This window comes from Mesocricetus auratus, unplaced genomic scaffold (assembly GCF_017639785.1).
Source record: "Mesocricetus auratus isolate SY011 unplaced genomic scaffold, BCM_Maur_2.0 Super-Scaffold_4256, whole genome shotgun sequence".
NCBI classification, from domain to species: domain Eukaryota; kingdom Metazoa; phylum Chordata; class Mammalia; order Rodentia; family Cricetidae; genus Mesocricetus; species Mesocricetus auratus.
The window spans coordinates 109,920,974-109,930,832 of NW_024429182.1; the positions used below are offsets into that span (position 1 = coordinate 109,920,974).

The following is a 9,859-nucleotide window of genomic DNA, read 5'->3' on the forward strand; positions in this document are numbered from 1 at the left end:
AAGAATGAATGTTCATATTAGGCAGAAGGCTAAAGATGATTAATAGTCAATAAAAATGTAAGGATAAGCTTTAAAGGGGGTTTTGAAAGAAAAAAAATCTTGGAATGTGTTGCACCAAAGAAAGAATGCTGTGATAAAAGCATAAAAGAGGAAATTTAATGAATGAATTTGTGTTGCCACCAAGCCTCAAACCTATGCAAGTAAGAGACAACTTGGACTTCTGCCTCTAAGATCAATTCCAAAGCTGGTGCCAAAAGTCTTGAACTCAAAGCAGACTCCCAGTTTAGTGGACACAGACATTCAGTTGACAGTTTCAACAATTAGAGAGCTTGAGGTCAGCTGACACTATGGTTTTAGCTACCCTGATAGACATCACTATGGAAACTGGCTCTTATTTGTTGGTTCTGTGACATGGACTGAGTGGAACTAACTGATAAGCTTCCTTAAACCATTATATCACATGGAAGCATGTCATGATGCTTTTGAAGTTAATCTGATATGAACTTATCACTTCCCTGTCATTAGAGAAAGGTATAGACATTAGTTATATAAACTTTCTGGATTCTTAGAATCTGAGTAAAGATGAATAAAACAGAACTATTGTAACACTAGCACATTGACTGTTTTTATTGGTTTTCTTTGGAACACTTACATGTTGTAGGCAACAGATGTGTTGCATAATTGCAAGGGCTAATGAAAGGCTCATCTGCATTTGATTTCACGTATAGCAGCCAAAAGAAAAGCATGACTTAATTTCACATGTAGTGCTAAACTCTTTTTCAGATCAGGATCTAAATAGCTTTGTTGTTCCTGCAGTCATTTCCCACCACAGTGCTGTGATGGGATTCTGCCTTGTACAAGGCTGATCAATCACAGAATGGGGTCTCTAAAACTTTGAACCAAAGCCAGCCTTTTCTGTTGGTAATTTTATTTGTCTAAAGTATCCATCACTCTAACAAAAAATAGATTCAAACCTAGGAAACTCTCAGATGAGGCTGCCTGATCTTTCAGACTTTCTGGTAAACCTGTGTATCTCCCTCAGGAAATAGAAATTAACCTTATTTCCATGGAACGTTTCCAGAAAGGAGGAGGTTAGCAAACGAGTGTGTCTTTTGACTTGTAGAGACTCTGGTTTTAGTTTCTAAGAGGCTCTTTGTCATGGGAACATGGTCTGAAGAACTTAAGAGAGTTATCTTTTCACAACTCTTATTTTAAATTACTTTTACTACTTTTATCTAATGATTGCTGATGTTGTTTTAGCAATGGTTAGTCTAAGAAAAGCACAGTTGCATCAGAGTTGTAATCTGGCTAGAGAGTGACTCAGAATGCCCTCTCCCACTACCTGTGTTAGTCAATCTACAGATGTTTCTATCATTAATTAGATGCAGCAACTTCTCCAGCTCTGAGTTTCCACTAAAGCCATGTCAATAATACTGTCGAAACTCTACCTTGCGTTATATGATTAATTACTCTTTGTGTAGGAGGACAATGACTACAAATAAGTGACTAAAATATTCAAATTGTTTTATTCAAAAGAACTGTGTGGCAGTTACATTTATAGCCTGTAGTCAATATAAGCAAATGAAGTGGTCTGACACATTTTCTGTGAATAGAAAGGCCTTTATAACTATGCTTTAAAGTAAAACTCAAGTGCTTTGATTCTATGAACATATTAATTGCACTGAGTACTTTTGGCTGACCTGTAGTCTTGGAAAAATTATCAAAACAATTCAGTAAGTAAGTATCATCAATAAATAATGAAACTTAAATATGTAACAGTAATTGGGGCAGATACTTGAATTGAGGAGGTAATGCTAGTCTTTTAAAGGGACAGATTTTATTAAACACAGGGAGTAGAGAGGTAAATGGAGAGAATGGGAAAGAGAGGGTGAAGGAGAGAGAAAGAAAGAGATAGTCCATATAGGCAGGTTGGACAGTGACAAAATTAGGAAAAGATGTTAAAATTCTACTTTTCTTTTTTTAAAAGTGAATTTAAATGCACTTTATTTTCAGACAACCTACGTGAGAAGTTCTTTCTTAAAAAAAAAAGAAAGACAAGACAAGAAAAAAACAATGTCTCCACTCCAAATAAATTATGGTCAAAATAAAAGCTAAAGATGACAACAGTCCCATTTGTCCTTAGTCCTGGTGTTCTATAGATGGTAAACAGCAGCCTGCTATGCTGACAGGTAATAGATCCAATTTGTTAACATTTTTCCATGTCTAGGGCGTCTTTAAAGAAAATCATGAAAGGAGTCACACCATCTTCATGGTAGTCCAGGAGAGCAACCATGCCATCTGGATTCATGTTCTCACCAATAAAAAAACTGGTAGTTATTGAAATTACCAAGGATATGCTTAATTTGCTCTGCAGGCCCAGTCATAAAAGGTTTCTGTTCTTCAAGTTTGCCTTTGAGTGACTTCACGTAATCTTTGATGTAATTTTTGTAGGCCTCTTTTGTGAAGCTGGTTTCTTGTAAGTGGTGGTTCATGACAATATCAACACCGGTGACTACTGTGCTTTTGGTACCTTGGCCTCTGGGCCTTCAGAGGAAGCATTCGCATCAGTGAGCCAGTCATCAATGTTACCTTCTGTTCTACTGACCATCTTGCCCTCCACCTCCATGTACAGGCCATCTGCGATTTCCCGGATTTGTAGATGTCGGAAAAGAGCTGGTGACGGCTGATGAGGTCCCGGTAGGTGATCATGGTGGCGGTTGCGGACAGCTGTGCTAGCTGACAGCGCGGAGCGAGCGCTATGATTCTACTTTTCTTTATTAAATTTTCAATGTGGCAAAAATGAAGTTTAATGGGAGGTCTCAATATCAAGATTTCCACTAGTTCATCATTGATGGTATCTGACAATTCATTTCACTTTTATGATGAATGCCTGTGAGATATTGAGAAAGTCCTCATTTTAATAGAGCACATACACTCAATTGTTCTTGTATATAACTACTTCACAGAGTCCCTTCTTCCACTGTCACTTGAATTGTGTGATTTATTTCCTTCATTTAGTTATCTATTTCCATCAGCATACTTGCAGGTGGTGGGCATGACACAGAAGTGTTGTAACTTGTAGTATATAGACTTGGAATAGTGTTTAATTGGATGTTTATAAATCAATTTGGTTAATAGGCAGATTTCTGACAGCTATAATAAAATATACCTACATATCACTTTTCCACTAGTAAAATGAAAGCCAATGTGACTTCAAATGGTTAAGGTAATTTTTCTGCTATCCTTCGTGATATGGTGAAAAGAATTAAAGAGAAAGAGTTGCAGTGGGGCCCTCACTATTGAAGCTGTCCTGCAGCCTATATAGGAGCAAAGGGGAAATACAGCCCTACAGCCCTACAGACAACTTTGATCTTTCCAAGTATTACTCTCCAGCATTTTTCCTCTCTGTATTCAAGACACTGCTAGTTATTTTGAGGAGAAAACCAGGAAGACCTGTACATCCAAGGTTTCCAAAAAGATTGTATAAGATTGCTTTAAGGAGTAGAGGAAGCAAAATGTTCAGACAAGTGAAGACAGGTTATGTTCCTTGTAGTTAAATGGATGTTCTTATGCTTATGTTAATATTTCAATATTATGAAATACACAAAGGTTAGAAGATCAAATGGAGTTGATTGTTTCCATCTTACCCCTCCCATTTAATAAAATCAGGAGGCTATGGGTTCCTACATATAATACTTTATATGAACTGTTGCATAAGACAGCCATCAAAGTGAACTTAGCCTCTTATAGCAAGTACTTCTGTAAAGACATGCCAGGAACTATCCCTTCAGCCTTTGATAGATTCCACTCTCATTTTTTAATCTAAATTTTTTTTTCATTTTGCATATCAACACCAAGTTCCCCTTCCTCCCCTTCCACCATTCCCCAACCATCCACACCTCAGAGTGGGTAAGGCTTCCCTTGGGGAGTCAACTAAGTCTTCTATACCAAGTTGAAGCAGGACTTGATCAACCTGATCAAGGTATCCCACCATCGGGAGTGGGATCCAAATAACCAGTTCATGTACCTGGAATAAGTCCTGGTCCCACTTTCAGGAGGCCTCCAAACAGATCAAGTCACATAACTGCCAGCCACTTTCAAAGGGCCTAGTTCAGTCCCATGCAGGTTCCCTAGCCATCATTCCATAGTCTGTGAGAATCCACTAGATATATTAGATGTTTCTATGGTTTTCCCCATCATGATTTTGACACTCCCCCCAATACTCATATGATCCCTATTACCTCTCTACAACTGAAGCCCAGGAGCTCAGCCTAGTGTTTGACTGTGGACCACTGCATCTGCTTCCATCAGTTACTGGATGAAAGTTCAATGATGACAATCAGGGTAGTCACTAATCTGGTTATAGGGAAGGTCAATTCAGGCACTCTCTCCACTATTGCTAGGAGTTTTAACTGGGATTATCTTAGTAGATTCCTCAGAATTTCTCTAGTACCAGGCTTTTCCCTGCCTCCATAATGGTTCCCTCTATCAAGATATCTCTTTCATTGCTCTCCCTCTTTGTTCCTCCCCTACTCAGCCATCTCAATACCTCTTGTTCTCATCCCCATACCCTCCCTTATACTCCCTACTCCCAGTTTTCCCAGGAAATCATAACTATTTCCCCTTATTCCATGTGTGTCCCTGTTAGGGTCCACCATCTTTTACCCAGTTTCTCGGGCTTGTGGATTGTAGCCTGGTTATGATTTGCTTTGCATCTAGTATCCATTTATGTGTGAGTACATACAGTGTTTGTCTTTCTGGGTCTGGGTTACCTCATTCAGGATGATTTTTTCTAGTTCCATCCATTTTCCTGAGAGTTTCATGACATCAGTGCCTTTTTTCTTAAACCACTGAGTAATACTCTATTGTTTAGATGTGTCAAATTTTCTTTTCCATTCTTGGGGTGAAGGGCATCTATTCATATGACCAAGCAAGAAGGATTATTTCAAAATCACTGATGCAGTCTTTCTTGCTGTAGTTATTTTAAAGCTCCCTCTCCTTTACTCCCCTTATCTCAGTTTCTCTGGAAGTATCCCTGTTCACTGTAGCCTCTACATTCTTCCTGCATTGTTCTGCTCTTTACACTCAAATACAGTATTCATTGGAGAATCTTTCTCTGATTCTTTTGTCACTGAGATTGTCAAGATTCTGTTGTAAATAATACACACACACACACACACACACACACACACACACACACACACATTTCAAGACAGTTTTTCTATGTAGCCCTGATTCTCCTGGAACTCACTTTGCAGCCTAGGCTGGCCTTGAACTCAGAGATCCACCTATTTCTTCCTAAAGGTGTGTACCACCACCACCTGGCTCCAGTATGTATGTGTATATATAAATATATATATGTATATATATATTTAATTATAGCACTCAAGTTAATTTCTTTACCAACAAATTTGGAATCTAGTTTATAGGTTATCAATGAACATATTATTTTTAATTGCTTAAGCTGATTATTTTGTATAAGGAAATGTAGAAATAATTATATATTATCTTAGGGAGGCATACATTAGAAGTTAGAAATTATAATACCTTTGCATAATTATTAAGATTCTAACTATTTGAAATGTTGTTATTTGTGTTTCAAGATAAAAGAGAGACAAGCTCTTTTATTAAATATGTTCTATTTCATGTATTAGGAATTACATTAGGAAACCACAATCTTGGCAAATGGGTGAGGTAGGTATATCACAGTGCAATCTGCTGATTTTGTAGATACTACCAAGCTTACAAGTGATGGTATCAGCATGCAAATTCCAGCCTGTGTCCAATTCTACATGCTTTCAATGTGTAATATGTTGCTTGCATCTATTTTTACTATATAAAAATAAACGGGAAAGTTCCTATATCCCAAGGTCTGAATTACATATTTTCATGGTCTTTTTTGTTCTCTGTTGATTTTCCCTTGTGGAAACAGCACCTCAGGAAGCATTTAGATTTGACACTTGCCTGTCACAGAATGAAGCAATCTGGCAAAGCTCCTAAAACTTCAAATCAAGGTCTTTCTGCTTGTGTAACATCTTTCATTTTGATGTAAGAGCTAGTACTGACCACGTGTGCATCTTCTAGAAAGGGTACAATGGTAGGCAGAAGGAACTGAGTGCATGCAGAAGGTTCAGTCATGATCTGGAGGAATGCAAAGTTGACCACTGGGGTAGCTTTATGGAGAGAGGAATTTGTTTCTGTCATTTTGGATCAAACACTCACATATCCTATGTGAACACATTGAAGTGGGAGAAAAACTTATCCAGGAAAGAGAAAAACTGCAAAAATCCCCTGGGAAATTTTGATATGAAATGTGTAGTAAAAGTCAACCAGGTGGAACTGTGGAGATAGCTCAGTGGATAAAGCTTTTGCTGTGCACTTGTGAAAGCTATTAGGGGACAGTTGCCAACCTGTAACCCCAATGGGAATGAAGCAGTGACAAAAATCTCAGGAGAAAGTTAGCAAGCCACGCTAGCCAAACCTGGTGAGCTATGGTTCAGCAAGAGACCCTGCCTCAATATGCAAGGTGGAAGATGACAAAAGACGAAGCCTGAGGTCAACCTTGGACCTTCCTGTAAATGCACACATGTGTACATGTATGCCCATACACTGTAAATACACACAAATATACACATATGAACCACCCATACAAAAAATATAAAGTCTGCCAGGTTAAAAAAAACGACTAGCTGTTTTATGGTTCCATTTCCTAAATGATAACCAGAACACATTTCTACCACACATGCACCAATGTCTTTTCCTATTACTGATGCATTTCCCCAGTCAGCTTGTGCATCAATAACTACTTCTCTTCACACAGCCATCCTTCCACCTGCCCTCATCTCTCCCCCAGCAATGAACAAAGACTTAAGAATTGTGTTAGAAGACAGATCAGGCACCAGTGTGACCTCTAGTGATCTAAACGGATGACACCAATTGGCAAGCTAAGCAATAGTGTAGAGACCACCTCGAATGCCTATTCCTGATAGTGAACTTGATGTCTATAACCATCCTGGAGCCTTCATCCAGTGACTGATGGAAGCAGAGGCAAGCACCCACAGATAAATACTGAACAGAACCCAAGGAATCCAGCGACAGAAAGAGAGGAGCAAAGAGCAAATTGGCAAAGAATGGGCTGGCAAAACCAGCAGAGACAGCTGATCCGAACAGGGGAGAGCTCTTGGACTCCAGACCGACAGCTGGGAGGCCAGCATGGGACCGATCCAGACCTCCTGAATGTGAGAGTCAATGAGGATGCCTGGGTTACCTATGGGGTCCTGAGCAGTGGATCAGTGTTTATCCCTCGAATACTAACAGACATCATGTGTCCATAACACAAAGAGGGTTGCTCTCTCTGCCTGGACTCTTAGGGAAGTGCCTGGACCCTACCCTGAATGAAATGATAGACTCTAGATATCCCCTATGCAGAAGGAATTGGCAATAGGGTGGGAGGATGGGGGGTTTGGTGGGGGGGGTGCAGGAGGAGGGGAGGGAGAGGGAACTGGGATTGACATGTAAAACAAGCTATTTAAAATTTTAAAAAATGGTAAAAAAAAAGAATTGTGTTCACATCTGTAGCAGTGCTATATACAGGTACATGTGTGATAAATGTTTCTTTCATGCGAGTATCCGAAGTACTTGAAGAAGTTTTAGTCCCAGTGGAAAACTGAAAGTGCTGTCAAGCTAATCTTAACTATGCCTCAGCTTAAATTATCATTTACATGAATGGGGATTTCTCTGCTAATGGGGAAGGACTCAAAATGCTGCTGCAATTATAATCATCAATTCCAAATTCTTACTCTCTCTGCTCCCCTCATGGCTTTTATTCTCCATTGAGCTGCAAGTGATTTATTACCACTAGGAAAAAGAACACAATTTAGTAAGGCTTTTTAACAATTGCATTTCAATCTTCTCTTTGAACTAATAGATGATCTTGACTGATAATGAAGGAAAACCCAATAGAAAAATGAACTGAGGTTATAAATGGGCAGTTTAAATGAATTAAAATATTATAATTCTGATCAATAATTCAATAAGCAATATAGGCATGTAACCTTTAAAACTGATTAAAAATTAATGCACTTATCACATTTAATTTGTGTGGAGATGCAGGAATTAGAGATATTGTCACATGTTTTAGTGGGGGAAAGAAATGGAAATGACCTCTCTTGAAGAGTAATTTAGCGTATCAGTCATGACTTTAAGTCCATGTGAGTGCAATTCCATGGCTAACAGGCTTATTGCATAACTGTCTATGAGAATAAATGGTGAGTATTATGGATGCAACACACAATGGAGTAGATATGGGACTATCAAAATAGAATTTAAACACAGACTGGAAATATTTAAGATGCACGATACAAAAACATGACCTGATGAATAAATATTTTAGTGTTTTATGTGTATATAAAAAACACTCCCAGATAACCTGACAGCTCTAAACAGTATTGATTTTGAGTGAGGAAGAATACACAATGTCTGTAATTCACCATTCTAAAGGAGAACTATCTCCAATATTCCACAGTCCTATCATTTTTATCATTTAATTTCTACATAATAGCTTCTGCTAAGGAAAAAGACTTTTCTTTGAAAAATTATTTATTTACTTATTGATTTTACATCCTGGTCCACGTTTCCCCTCCCTCCTCTTTTCCCAGTCACTCTTTCATTCCCCCATTATTCTATCCACCAATCCACTCCTCTTCCATTTCTGCTTAGGAAAGGGCAGATCTCTCATGAGTATCAACAAAACATGACATATCAAATTGCAGTAAGATTAAGAACCTCCCCATAGACTCATAGACTCATAGACAACCACTGAGCATGCAAGGACTGACCTTGTCACTCCACATATATGTTACAGTGGTTTAGCTTGGTCCACTCAGGGGACTCCTAATGGTGCGAACCGGGTTTGTCACCAATGCTTTTACAGGCTTTTGGGATCCTATTCTTCATGCTGGGTTGCTTTGCATAGCTATAGAGAAAAACTGAAGGTAAAAAACGTCAACCTTATATTGGTGTCCAACAGCTGCACTGCTGCAGGGACCATGCTAGTCTCAGTGACCTGCACTGTTACCTGGGACCATCATGATATCTGGGTCCACAGTCCTACCACAGCTAAGGTGCATATTGAAATGATGCTGCAACGATAAACGGCACACTTACTGAAAGTATAAGTAAGTATTTATTGTGGAAATTACTCACAAGGGAACAACAAGTAACGGAGATGAGCCAATCCATCGCTGAACTGGAAGCCATAAAGCCAGAAAGAGAGCAAGACTTCTGCTGTTCAGTCTTTTATCCCTTCCTCCGTACACACCCCTAGCCATGCCCAAAAGTGGGCCTGGCTAGTGATGTAGTTCACTGACTACATCTGTATATGTCTTTAGTCATGCCTAAAGTGGTTGTGGTTAGCAGTGCAGTAAACCACCCTTTTATTACCTCATCTGTATGCGCCTCTAATAAGTCACATGGCTAATGACGGAGTGCTGTTTCCTCCTACATGATGTCATCAAAGGCCACATAGATGCCTCAGGGTCTAGGCTGCAACCTGTGACGCTGAAGTCATTTGATGATCTTGCTGCCACCAGGGACACTAGGGTGTCATTAGGGCCAGGGCTGCTGCAGAGGGCCATGTCTGAGTCCATAGCCCTACAGCAGCCAGGGTCTGAGCTAATGTCCAGGGCTCCTGTTGTCACTGAGTGACATGAGAATGACCAGGTCTAGTTGGCTGCATTAGACTATGTCAGTGTCTGAGGTCCGTGCTGTACCCTGGGTCTTGCTGATCTGGTGCTGCCACATGGAGCCATGGAGACATCTGGACACTGGCTGCTGCCTAGGTCAATGTCTGAGTCCAAGG

General features: G+C 39.5%; 1 pseudogene; it reads right to left on the reverse strand.

Annotated features, from left to right (window-relative positions):
* Positions 1-2,110: 2,110 nt before the first annotated feature.
* Positions 2,111-2,857, reverse strand: LOC110343779 (annotated as a pseudogene).
* Positions 2,858-9,859: the final 7,002 nt, after the last annotated feature.